The 14,206-nt window shown below is 29.1% G+C and overlaps 1 long non-coding RNA gene across 1 annotated transcript in view; it reads right to left on the bottom strand.

Moving 5' to 3' along the window:
• LOC145293095 (uncharacterized) overlaps positions 1 to 14,206 on the bottom strand; it is a 1,048,662-nt gene that overhangs the window by 148,490 nt on the left and 885,966 nt on the right. The gene's annotated exons all lie outside the window — the stretch shown is intronic.

Here is a 14,206-nt window from a genome sequence, read left to right as displayed (position 1 = left end):
CATATTTTTAGTCTGCCATGCTGAAGTGCTATTAATTATTTTCCTTCATCAGTCACGTTGAGATTTTATTTGCTCTTTTAAGACAAAATTTGAAATATCACATTCTTTTGTCTGTCACGCTAAAGTTGAAATATAATTTCTTTGGTCGGTTACACTGAAGTTTAGAATAACACTTATGTCGTTATGTCACAAGTAAGTTTGCGATATTATTTACCTTTGTCTGTCACACTAAAGATTAAGCTATATTTTATTTTAGTTTTGTCACGTTTCCTTTCGAAATAGCATGCTTGTCGTTACTCTTGCTAATTGGATAGGATTATTATATTTTAGATACGTCCGGGCACTATAAGACGTCATGATTGTCACTTAGGTATGCTAAATTTGAAATAACACAGATGTAATGGACGCATCTGTAAAAGCTTCGTCGTTTTTTTTTTTTTAACCGGTGGCGCTTTTAACCTCTTCCAACTGAAATAAAAATTTGATTGATTGATTGTTTTCGAAAATCTTCTTCATGTCATAGGAAATATGTTGGCGTAGGAAGGCGTAAGATAATGTATCGCGTCGCTGCTTCCATAAATCATTTGAAGGACAGGATTTGCCTCTGAAAATGTCAACAGTTAAATTGGAAAATGTTACAGACAATAACAACATAAATAAAAAATCGATATGTAAGGCTTAGTACGCCATTTTAGATATTAACGTTTTGATGGATACATAGGATTGGATCTACAAAGAATATTACTTAGGATTTCTTTTTATTATTATATTAAAAGTTTTAAAACTTGTTCCATATATATCAAACTGTATTAGTAAAACTTAGTGTAACCTCTGTTTCACTACCATAACACTTTCCCGGGGACTCACATTGCATTTTTTCGATATCTCATTTTGCCAACACCTAAAGCAGTGAATTGATTTTTTTGTATTTAGACACATCCTTATTTATAATAAAAAAATATAAACATAATACACCACTATAACAACGCAAAAATAATAATTCTTGAACGCTTCACATATAAAAACACGCAGATATTCCATAAACAATAATATTAATTACGAATATAGTCGCAACATTTAAACAGTGTCTAACTTAGCAATTGCTTTAAAAAATATTTTATTCTTAAACAACTTTTGAATTTTGCATGCTATGGGCGCGTAATCTGTTCCCCCCGCAACATATCATAACAGACACTCGTTTAAAAGTTTTATTTATTTATGAATTGACTCTCTACGGAGTCTTTGATTCTGCATATTTTCATAGTATTTTTTGATCTGTAGTGTATTGTTCACTGTTCACGGATTGCAAATACTTCATTGATAGTTTTGATATATTTTTAAAATTAAACTGACCTGTTGGATTTTACTATAATCCATTCACTCATCAGATTGCCATTTTCTCCTTATCGATCATACGGAGTAAAATTTTATGGATTGTTTGATATTATCAAATTAAACAGACTTTCTGGATTTCACTATGATCCATTCACACCTCCGGATTCTTTTTGGAGAACCTTACAGAATACAAATTCATTAATTATTTCACCTTTTACGTTGCCTCTTTTATCCCGTTTAGCTTTGTTGCAAATACCCTTTAAATCATTTAAAAGGCATTTTTTAATATATATTCTCAAACTTCTGTTAACCAGTCATGCATTTTTACAAGTGTTTATCTTTTAATAAAAAGTGCTTATCTGTGAAAATTCGTGGGTTAAGGATATATCTTTATTTGAATAATGGTTAAGGATATATTTTGTTTGAATTTTTGATGGATTATTAGAGCAACGTAATTTATTCAATATTTATTATTGTTGTGATTTTTTTCTTGTTTTGTAATTGACTTATCTAATACATTAAGATTTCTATAATCCTAAGAGTTCTAGTATAGAAATAATAGATATCTTAATAATTTTAGTTATTTTTATTACACACGCACGCACGCACGCACACACACAGACACACACACGCATATATAAAGATGTTTATTTTATGTTAGCATCTTTCTATTTACCCATTGTACATTTAATAATCGAAGCACACGTTTCTATATATGTGTGCATACATGTACCTGTGAACTAATGTATTTATCTTAGAGTTTACATAGATGTGCGGTGACGTAAGAAAATCAATCCCTAATTCAACCGGTTTTTATACTTACGCAGTACCTTATTGTGGCTGTACCAATTTATAGGTAATTGTGATTGTTACCTTATGCAAGCTGTATCTTGTTATATTAGTGCATGGGCTTTTCTAACATTTGCCACTGATCTTGGACCAACTGGCATACCAATAACGACGTGTGATGAATGTGAAATATGTTGAGCACTAATATCGCCAATTACGAGTACTCCTCGCTTTGTTCAAGATAATTTCACAAATACCTTTCGAAAAGGGTATGATTTGGTTGTTTTGTTTTACGGCGTATCAATCCATCTAATAATTACAATAGAAAAAATGCGAACATGAAAAGTAATATGGTTAAACTTAAACATGGAAAATAAAAGGACAAGATAATCTAGTAAAAATAAAATAAATTTATAATTTAAAATATTGCAGCATTAAGAATTGATTATATAATCTTGAATTGAATTTTAAAAAATCTTGATGCTGCAATATTTTAAGTTACACATTTATTATATTTTTTATTAGAACATCTTGTCCTTTTCTTTTCCATGTTTAAGCCTAACCATATTACTTTTCATGCTCGTATTTTTCTATTGTAATCTATAATTGTTCCAGGCTTCAAGTAAATCCATTTGTTCTTCGTTTAACTTCAGTCTTATTTTTGCCCCTATAAACATAATATGCACACATGTAATAACAATGTACGGCACTCGTCTGCTTTCATTCCCTCTGGTTACTTCTTTTTTTGCGACAGCGGTGAATTAGTAGTAACAGTAGTCGCTGAGGCAACGTGGTTGTTATGGAAACCAATCATAAAAAACAGTCGCTTAACTCCTTACGAATTTTTATGATTTTGAACACCAGTAAATTCATCATAACTTTTGTTTTACTGAACGAAAATTGAAAATGTTTTTTTTTTCACAATATAGCCGAGAAGGTGATCTATAAACTGTAATAAGTGTTTGAAATTTGGTCGAAATATGAGTGAGCAGTGAAACTTTAAAGCAGTTCTAAATGACTAAAACTACCGCTTAACCATATATTCAAACACGACCGCGTTTAAGTATATTTAATAACGAATCCTGTAATTTTTTTAGATAATTGGGTTGCCTCAACTTCAATTATATCTTCAAATATTTATACATGCTGTTCGGAATAGTTGTTTTGTTTTACGACGGATTAACTTTTTTTCGGGTTCAGTCATTTTGATAAAAGATTTTAAATTTCAAGTTCTTTATATACTCAAATATTTATTCATGGTTTCGTTATTTTATAAATTGAAACTTGTTTTTATTTTAGGCTTTGCCGAAGAAGATCAAGTTTTTGAAAGGATGAAGAAAAACAACATCAAGGTTTAATGTATTTTAGATCACAAAGCCGGTATTTTCAGAAAGCCTGGTCTGATAGCACCAAGGAAAGATACGAAACCGGCTCTTGTACTCGTATTTATCAATGAAATAGTAGAGTAGGCTAGATTCTAGATTTTATTTTCTACGAAGTACCCATTTAAATATCCTTCAGATTTGTATATCATTCATTGTCGCAACAAAACGTCTATGTACCTATCTATCTATCTATCTCTCTCTCTCTATATATATATATACATATATATGATATATATATGATATATATGATATATATATATGATATATATATATGATATATATATATATATATATATATATCAGTTTCTAAATGTAGGTTCACACATTAATGCGCATATACATAAATACGTAAATACATTTATGTATGCAATCAATAATACGTATTCATAAACGTATCTTTCGATCCATGTTTTCGTTCGTATGTGCGCATTTAGCACAGCGAGTCCATCTTGATTGATATTTCCTATTTTGAAAACAGCATTTAGAAGAAAATGATAAAAGTGACAGAAGTCATAACAAACAACCAACCCAACCCCAACAACCGCTGACGTCATAACGATCAGAATTAGTGGTAGATGATGAGAAAACAATTTTGAATCGCATCAACCTTGACAAAAATGTTTTTAATGGCTTTTTTGGGCAAAATAATCTGCGCAGTTTAACAGAAAATGGAGATTAGTGGGTAAACAGAAGTGGCGCATAATGTTTTACATTCGCAATAATAGGTCAATATGATGATGATGATGATGATGATAACTAGAATAATAATGAAAATATCAGTGATGATGATAATAACCTGATAAAAACAAGAAAAGTCTGCGAAACGAAATTATATAGTAAAAATTTAATAATAATAATAATAATAATAATAATAATAATAATAATAATAATAATAATAATAATAATACTATTGATAATAATAATGATAATAATAATAATAAAAAGAACAATAATATTATTGTTACTATTACGATTATTACGAATACAATAATAACAACAACAGCAATAATTACACTACATTTAATTACAATAATAATAATAATAATAATAATAATAATAATAATAATAATAATAATAATAATAATAATAATCTGAGAAAAACAAGAGCACGCTTTGAATGAAATTATATAGTCATACATTTAATAAAAAAAGTAAGCATTTGCACAGTTTCACTAAGAAAAATATCTGGACCATTCATAGACTCGACTAAAGAAGAACATATATATATATATTTGAGCAGAAGACTATGGGAACTATTGACGATGCACAATGCGCTACTCCACATGAAAATGGAGCGAAGGAGGAAGAGTATTGATACGCATAGAAGACTGAGTAGAGGATACACAAAAAAATAGGAAAAATACCAAATCCAGAATGCAGAAATGTCGATGACCGAAGCAAAAAAACAAAGTTTTTCAGCAAATTAAAAAGTAGCAAAAACTAAAACAAACAAGAAATAAAAGTAAAAAAGTGAAACAACTGGATCGACGATAAGAATGAAAACAGAAGAAATCACGGAAATATCTAGACATAACAAAAAAGGACACTTGAACAGTGAAATGGAATCGCTGCTAAAGGCTGCATAGAACATTAATATTAGAACTACGTAAAAAGTAAAATCGCTTAAATTCAGAAAGCAGTAAATGTATACGTTGTGAACAAAGTGATGACACGGTAGATCACATAATAGGTGAATGCAGGAAACTAATCTAAAAAAAATACCAAAACAGAAAAAAAAAAACTTAACGGAGAAAGCAGTACACTAGGAACCATCCAAACAGTTACATTTTGAACATACAGACAAATGATACAGACACAAATCGAAGACATTACTGGAAAACCAAACCACAAGATCATCTGAAACATGAAGGCTCGAGCAGACACACTCATTCAAGCAAGGAGACTGGACGTCAAAATAAGTATCAAGAAAAAACACTGACAAATTGTAGATTGTTCCGTAGTAGAAGAAAGACTACAAAGATCAACAAGACAGTGAAACGAAATAAAGCAACAAAACTTGTCAGACACGGAAATAAACCCATATATACGACGAACACTAACCAGACACACGGAAGAGTAAACAGGAATTAAAAAAAACATGGCTAGAACACCACATGAAGAAAACTGAAACTGCAAAAAATTTTATAACTTTTGCCGATATCACAAGATAGTCGTGAATGGTCAACCAGAATTGAAAGATCGAAGCTCCGTTGAAGAGTGTGGAGAATATTGCAACCTTGAGGAAGCTGATTGGAACATATTGTGAAATTCCAAAGAAGACGAAAGAACTGTGCCAGAGAGAAATCAATGATAAGCGGATTTGGCGATAACGCAAAGTAATTCTAAATGGTAATTGAATGAAACATAAAGTACTGCAAATCTGGAGCAACTTGTTGTCACCTAAACTCCACCGGTTATCAGCGAGTAATCGCTGATGATGATCTGTGTGAAGAATACCTAGTAGATACTGAATGGTAGCAATGTGTATATTACAAAATAAGAGAATATATATATATATATATATATTTAAATATTATAGCAAAAAAATAATTATAAATATATATATATATATATATAAGTCTGCTAGTATATATATATATATATATATATATATATATATATACATACGACTACTTCATTTAATCACATAAATTAATATACGAAAGTATTATTTTATGCGTGAACTTTAAGTATTTACTTAAACAGTGCTCAATACATAGATGGAGCTAGATAGTAAGTTATAAAAATATATATGGCAATTAAGCTACACAGAATATTCCCCGTTTCATTCACGTTAGGATTCGTCAGGCTTATGCGAAGAGTTATGCTTGTGTCGCGTTTTTATATACGCACCTTTTATTAAGTTTTTAGTTAGCCAATCAGATTCCTAGTTTCCACCGCTCCCTTCTTAATCAGCCAATAAGCAGTCACTTAAAGGACAGAGGCCCAGTTAACCTTGGGTTCACCCCTTCCTTTGTGTATGCTTTTTTAGCGGAAAGCATAGATATTTAGTGTTTTGACCTATATTTACACCTGGGTGTAGTTAAATGTGTGTATGTTTAATTTTTTATTATTATTATGTTTATATATATATATATATATATATATATATATATATATATATATATATATATATATATATATGGTAATTTATGTATATGTATGTTTATTTTATTTATTTATTTTCTATTGTTATTGTTAATTTTAAAATTATTTTGTGTCGCTATCCTAGAGTAAAGTTTATCCTGTGTAAATAGTTGTTCGTTATTTCTCTCCTACAGTTGAATAGATGTTGGGGTTCTTTAAAGTATAGGATAGCCAATTTTTCATGAAGGCATACTCTACATGGATCGTCTAGGTCTCGTCTTACTATTTTTCATTCGACTACCAGCGAATGTCCGCTTTCTTTGAGCTCCCAGTATTTGTTTGCTAGTGTTGTTTTAATTCGGTGTTTTTTTTCATTCGGTGTTTTTTTAACGTACTTTTGTGATCATAATATCGTTCAAAAAAGAAAAAAAACTTTAAAGAACCCCAACATCTATTTAACTGTAGGAGAGAAATAACGAACAACTGTGTACACAGGATAAACTTTACTCTAGGATAGAGACACAAAATAATTTTAAAATTAACAATAACAATAGAAAATAAATAAATAAAATAAACATACACATACATAAATTATCATATATATATACATAAATGTATATATATATATATATATAAACTAACATAATAATGATAAAAAAACACACACATTTAACTACAGCTAGGTTTAAAAATAGGTCAAATCACTAGATATCATCGCTTCCCGCTAAAAAACGCACGCACAAAGGAAGGGGTGAACCCAAGGTCAACTAAGCCTTCGTCCTATAAGCACCTGCATATTGGCAGATTAGGAAGAGAGCGGTGGAAACTAGGAATCTGATTGGCTAACTAAAAACTCAATAGAAGGTGCGTATATAAAAAAAGCGACACAAGCACAACATTTCGCATAAGCCTGACGTATCCTAGCATGGATGAAACGTGGAATATTTTCAGTAGCTTAATTAGCATATATATTTTTATAACTTACTAATATATATATATATATATATATATATATATATATATAGATAGATAGATAGATATATGACAATAGTCTCTATTCCAAATTTCGTGGTATTGAACATCTTATATATATAATGATCCCTATTTTCTATTTCCTAAATTTTATTGAAGGTTTTCTCTTTTCATCTTTATATAGTTAAATTCTTTTGTAAAATTTAAAACCTTTTAGAAATCGGCTTATGCAAGTTTCCTAATTTGTATATAGTTAAATTCTTATTTATAATTGAAGGTTTTGGAGAAATCGGCTTTATGTAAGTGCTAAGTCTATTTCTATTTAACAATTTTAGTTAAGACCTTTTTTCTCCTGTCCTTTTATAAATAAATTCTTTGCTATTATAAAGTTTTTAGAGGTCGGTGCTAAGTCTGCGATAGGTTAAAGCTAGTTGCTTTGTTCCGGGAATTTAAACTGCATTCTTCATTTTTATTTTTACTACATTTTTATTTTGACTATATATATATATATATATATATATATATATATATATATATATATATATATGCGTATAAGATGGTCAACATCATGAAATTTGAAATATAGTCTATTGTCATATATATATATATATATATATATATATATATATATATATATATATATATTTAAATAAGGGGGTGGTCACCAACAATTACTTTTATTACATTATTTTATTATTCCGTGTTTTGGTTTTTCATTGAAAATTATGTTTAGATCATTGTAATAATGTTTTTAAATCATTGAAATCGTTTTTAACGCGTTTCAGACGTTCTGTGAAGCGTCCTCTTCAGAATGTATTTAAAATGTTCAAGATGTGTTAAAAATGTAAAAGTACATTTTCGTAGTTCATTTGAAATGTTTCCAAGAGGTAGAAACATGTGTAAGTGATTCTACTTTTTATTTGCATGTCCAATTTTTATTACTGTTCATTGGGCTGGACTGATGTATTATGTCCCCCCCTCTCTCTCTCTCTCTCTCTCTCTCTCTCTGCTTGTGTTTCTATTTATTTTCTTTGTTTTTCCCATTTTTTTTCCTTTTTTACTCTTACTTGAGTGGGAGTGTGTGGCACATTGCTACTTGGTCAACTGGGTGCATAGGGTAGGATGTGTGTGTGTAAAAATAGTAAAAAAAAATGTTTAACCTATGAATGTAGATTTGTGCATGTAAACAGATTTAGTCGACTACTCCTGCCAAGGTCAACGGTTTTGTTTTCAATGTTAACCTGTTAGAAACATTTTTTGATGGTTAAAGTTAAATCGAAAGTGTACTACAGGTCAAAATATTTAATATATCAAATTTCAACTGTGTAGACTAAATATTCAAAGAGGAGTTCGGTAGAGACTTTCACATACCTACATACACACCGAGAAAGTCACTCTTACACACTCAGAAACACACACACACACAAACACACACACACGCATATATATATATATATATATATATATATATATATTTCTATCTGCTACAATGTTTTCATCTTGAATTTAATGCAATTATGCAGAATGATGAAACTATTTCTAAATAGAATTCAGCATAATAATGAATTGAAAACAATCTTCTTACAAGAAACCAAAACAAATGAATATATATATATATATATATATATATATATATATATAACGAGAGAGAGAGAGAGAGAGAGAGAGAGAGAGAGAGAGAGAGAGAGAGAGAGAGAGAATATATCAGTGTAGAGATCCCTAGATGCTGGAAAGCCTCCTACTCTAATAGTTTCTTTCCTCGGATTGCTAGACTTTGGAATTCCTTCCATGTTACTTGCTACCCTGACTGGACTGACCTGCAGACGTTTAAGCGTCATGGTAAACCGACATGTCGCTCCTCCCCTAAACGTAATCCCAAATAGCAACCTCTTATATCCAAGTGTGGAGTGAATATAAGTAAAATATATCTATATACTCATGAAGTTCAGTTTTTTCTCAGTCTGACATTGATATTAAAAGCACATTTTTTTTTTAAATTATTAAAACGAGCTTCTTAATATATGTATGCGAGGGACTTCATGAAAATTATCTAATTTGCATATTCATGAAAGTCATCTAATTTGCATATTCCTTTAAAAACAGACGTTGATTAATTATTAAGTTTTTTTAATGTTTTAGTATTAGATGATTAGTTTCATTTAACGCTGGATTCTATTTATGTATAGATTCTGCATCGTGCATAATTGCGTTGCATTTAAGTTGAAAACCTTCTAGCAAACGGATTTGTTTATAACTATATATATGTATATATATATATATATATATATATATATATATATATATATATATAAGTGACTTTGTCTGTGTGTGTACGAAAAGTCTATACCAAACTCTTCACTGAATAATTGGTCTACTGAGTTGAAATTTAGTATATATGATCGTTTGATCCGTAGCACACTTTTGATTTGGTTTTTAGCCGGCAAAATTGCTACTAAGAAAGTAAAAGTTGAAAAAAAAATTGACTTTGGTATGCCGAGTCGAATAAAGCGTTACCCTTGCTGTTACGTGAGCAAAATAAAACATTCATAGATCAATGTTCCCTTATTTTAAACGTTTTTTTAATCCATCTGTAGTTCAGACAGTATTGATGCATGAGAGATGAATGACGACTCAGACTGGATCGCTAAACGTTCTGGTTTCGATTTTAGCGGATGGTACCCGAGTTATATTTTCTTTATAACTTTTGAAATCATTATTATATTATATTAGTCTATCATCAATGGAGAATTACAATTAAAATGTAATATTTATGCATATTTTTAAAGGCCGTGCACCACCTGGCAGCTTGCTTGTATATATATATATATATATATATATATATATATATATATATATATATATATACGTCTGAAAATAATCAATCATGAAATAAAATAATTGAAAAGAGAGTATATATGTAAATAATCATTGTCGATACACAGCTACTCGTGTGTGTCAATATGATTTAAAAATATATATATACACTTATATTTGATTGATAAGCAAAATAAATAAAATAGGAAACAGTAATGGTTTCTGTCTATCATTATATGTAGATATGTAGACGTATATATATATATATATATATAGATAGATAGATATATGTATATGTTATATGATTACACATGCGTTCATATGTATACAAGATATATAAATAATTATGCTAAAATAATGAAATATACGCATATATATATATTTAAAAATAATAGGATAAATAAAACTATAATTGTGCATAGATCTTCTTTTTTCTATTATGTGTACATTAATATATATATATACATGTGTGTGTGTATGTGTGTGAGTATATATATATATATAGACATATATGTTTGTATGCATATTTCATTTTCTTATTTTCTGCACAACTTTTTTACTTTCAACTAATTCGTTTTATTTTTGCTCAGACGTCATTTAAATATACCAGTCACGCTTGAATGAATAAATAAAACAACATCTCATTATTTAAACTGACAAGACATCGACGAGAATTTTAACTCGGAATAACTTCGTAGCTAATGATTTGTTCCACATTATTGACATATTTTTAGTTTAACGAAATTATTATATGTTTTGCTTTTTAGGAATTCTTGCCTACAATGAATCGTGAAAATTTAAAAAGATTCCAATCTTTAAGGATATTTTCATTTTCCGAATTCACAATTTAGGAAATACTATTTTTGTTAAACATATGTTGAATTTAATTTTACAGAAAACTATTTCATTTATTTCAGTTTAATACTATTTCTTAGAACATCTCAACCGCAGAACAAAATAGCACGAGACTGCTTCCAAATCGACTTCAACACGGTTACCTTTAAGTAGATTAAACACAAAACATTGTTAAGTTGTCCTCTAATAAATATCCCACCCATTGATTCCTATCTTTGCGTGGTGGCGATCATTGTTCAACTGACAATTTCTTTAATTTATACCCGCGAGCCTCCCTATACTTTGATAAGTGCTTATAAATTTTCAAAATATCTTAATTTTGCGTTAGGCTCTTACTGTCACAGGTGCATAACATCATACACTCGTAAATCCTTATTGTAACCAAGGTTTCCTCAATACCCGCGTTATTGGCTATTATTTCTCGCATTGTTTTTTTATCGAGAACATGACATATTCTTTTAAAGAGTCTATTTAACAGAACATGGAAAACAGAAATCATATATATATATATATATATATATATATATATATATATATATATATATATATATATATATATTACATATTACTTCCTTAGATTTTTAAAGCAGATATTATGACCAAAACATCCGAATCCGACAGCATTAGCGACCCTCTACTGCGAGATCGAGGAATGTGCCGTCCACCAATAGTCGAGTGCAGAATAATATGACAACCCGGTACATATATAAACTTAGATGAACCCTGTAGACTCTGTTTAAATGAAAAATTAACTATTCTAAATTTTAAAGAAACATTAAATTTATAAAACTGCCGGGGCGAAATAGCAAATAGCTTGAATCATTTCAGCCACCACATTACTACATATACTCCGATTCAAAACAGACTGAATATGTTGAATATATATATATATATATATATATATATATATATATATATATATATATATATATATATTAGCATGGCTACCACGCGTTGCCAGGGTCGACATGAAGTTCGGTTTGGCCACACCTAAGAATATTGAGCAGTTTTTCATTATTATATGTCAACTCCATCGTTACCCCAACAAAAATTTCAAAAATAAACAAATGAAAATGAAAAAGTAATTCCCCATCCCCGAAAAAAAGCAGAAGTGCGTGACAAACTCTCCACCAAATATTTCGTCAGAAGGGATACGAAGAGAAGATATTCTCCGGATATTGAGCAGCTTTTTATGACTATATTCCAGTTTCAGCAAATTTCTTTTATGCTCCCTCAGTCTAGAAAGATGTGTTATACGGTTTGTTGCAACGAAAACAAAGTGTAAATAATTCAGTTTCAAAAATACCAAAATAGAATTTGTGTTAACTGAAATAATCATTTTTATGTTATAAAAAATGATGAGTTATGACTTATTGTTTTATTAAAAGAACAAAAAATTAGCAGTTACGATGTCAAAAAAATGTGAAGAAAAAAAAAACTGGTAAAAAAACATAAATGAAAGTTTTTTTTATTTTTGCTTTAAATAAAGAATCGTAGTTGAATTGGATTGTTTGTTTATTTTAAAATAAAAATCCGCTGGACCAAAACGTTAATTGCGAAATCACGGAAATTATTTTATCTGAACTGATTCCAAAAATTAATGCTTGAAAGTTTGTGTGAATTATTTTTAGTTTGACCATACGCCGATAAACAAAACAAAAAGAAGAAAGTAAGCGTCCAGGAGAAATAACTCAAAACTAAAAAAAAAAAATCGATGTTAGTAAAAATAAATTAAATTAAATGTGTTATTAATATAAGTCAAATTTAAATAATAAACTTAAATAGAACGCTTAAAACAATTCTCTCACTATAAACAATGACTAACACACCGCTATTTTATAAATGAATTTCCCTTAATGTAACATGCAAATGACGTCATCTCTTCATCATCTATTTTACAAGAATCATACTATATATACGAATGAATGAAGAATTAGAATAATGGACGTTTTGTATGTATTAATCAAATTGTGGACAAACAAACAGACAGGAATACGACTTTATATATATATATATATATAATATTTTCAATAAATATATTACGTTTTTTAATTTCATTTTTTTACACTTAGGATGGCAAAAATATTAATAAATTGTTTGCTAATTATAGCGTAAGAAATTCAATCAATATAGATTTATACAAAACAAGTCCTTAGATTTTAAGAAAAAAAAGAATTCGTTTTCGGTCAAATTTTCTGCTATCCTTTATTACACTGTTATTTACGCATAACTTTCAATCACATGAAAATAATTTATGATTCATGTACGACTTTATCAATGTGTACTTTGTATACAAAATATCAATATGATACAAATAACAACAAAAAATATCCATTATTTATAGATTTTCTTCTACTGCAAAAGTATTAAAGAGAAAGAAAAAAAGCTGACGTAAAGAAATTGTTAGTTTAATTAAACAAAAATAAATTTGGTATATCTATATCTTAAAAACATTCTTATCTTTGCGATGAGTAAAACTCCCAATACCGAAACATTTCTATATAAACGAACTGATATCGACGCCATTTAATGAACTCTTTCGATTGAGGCGGCGGGGTTCTATAATACTCGTGTGTTGCAACTGTTTTTTTTTTTTGCGAGCGCTTATATGAATTAGAATCGGAATCGCTAACTGTATTGGAATCGCAATTTTAGAAGGGAATCGGTAATTGTATCGAAAAAGGGATGAATATTGGAATTCTAGAATCACTAATATATATATATATATATATATATATATATATGTGTGTGTGTGTATATATAAAGACAGAGAGAGAGAGAGAGAGAGAGAGAAAGAGAGACGTGAGGGAATAAAAGAAATGGGAACTAGGACGGGTGAAAGAAAATGTAGGCGTCCTCTATTATACCCTAATAAACATTGACAAATATTCAGTGCAAATGGATTGGAAGTTAAAAATCCACGCAAACAAGTATTTATGTTCTGTAACTGGAAATCTTAAACGCCAAAA

This window comes from Euprymna scolopes, chromosome 2 (genome assembly GCF_053919585.1).
Source record: "Euprymna scolopes isolate OS-2025 chromosome 2, ASM5391958v1, whole genome shotgun sequence".
In the NCBI taxonomy this organism is placed as follows: Eukaryota; Metazoa; Mollusca; class Cephalopoda; order Sepiida; family Sepiolidae; genus Euprymna; species Euprymna scolopes.
Note: the sequence above shows the minus strand (reverse complement) of the source record. Positions and strands in the feature narration are given on the sequence as shown.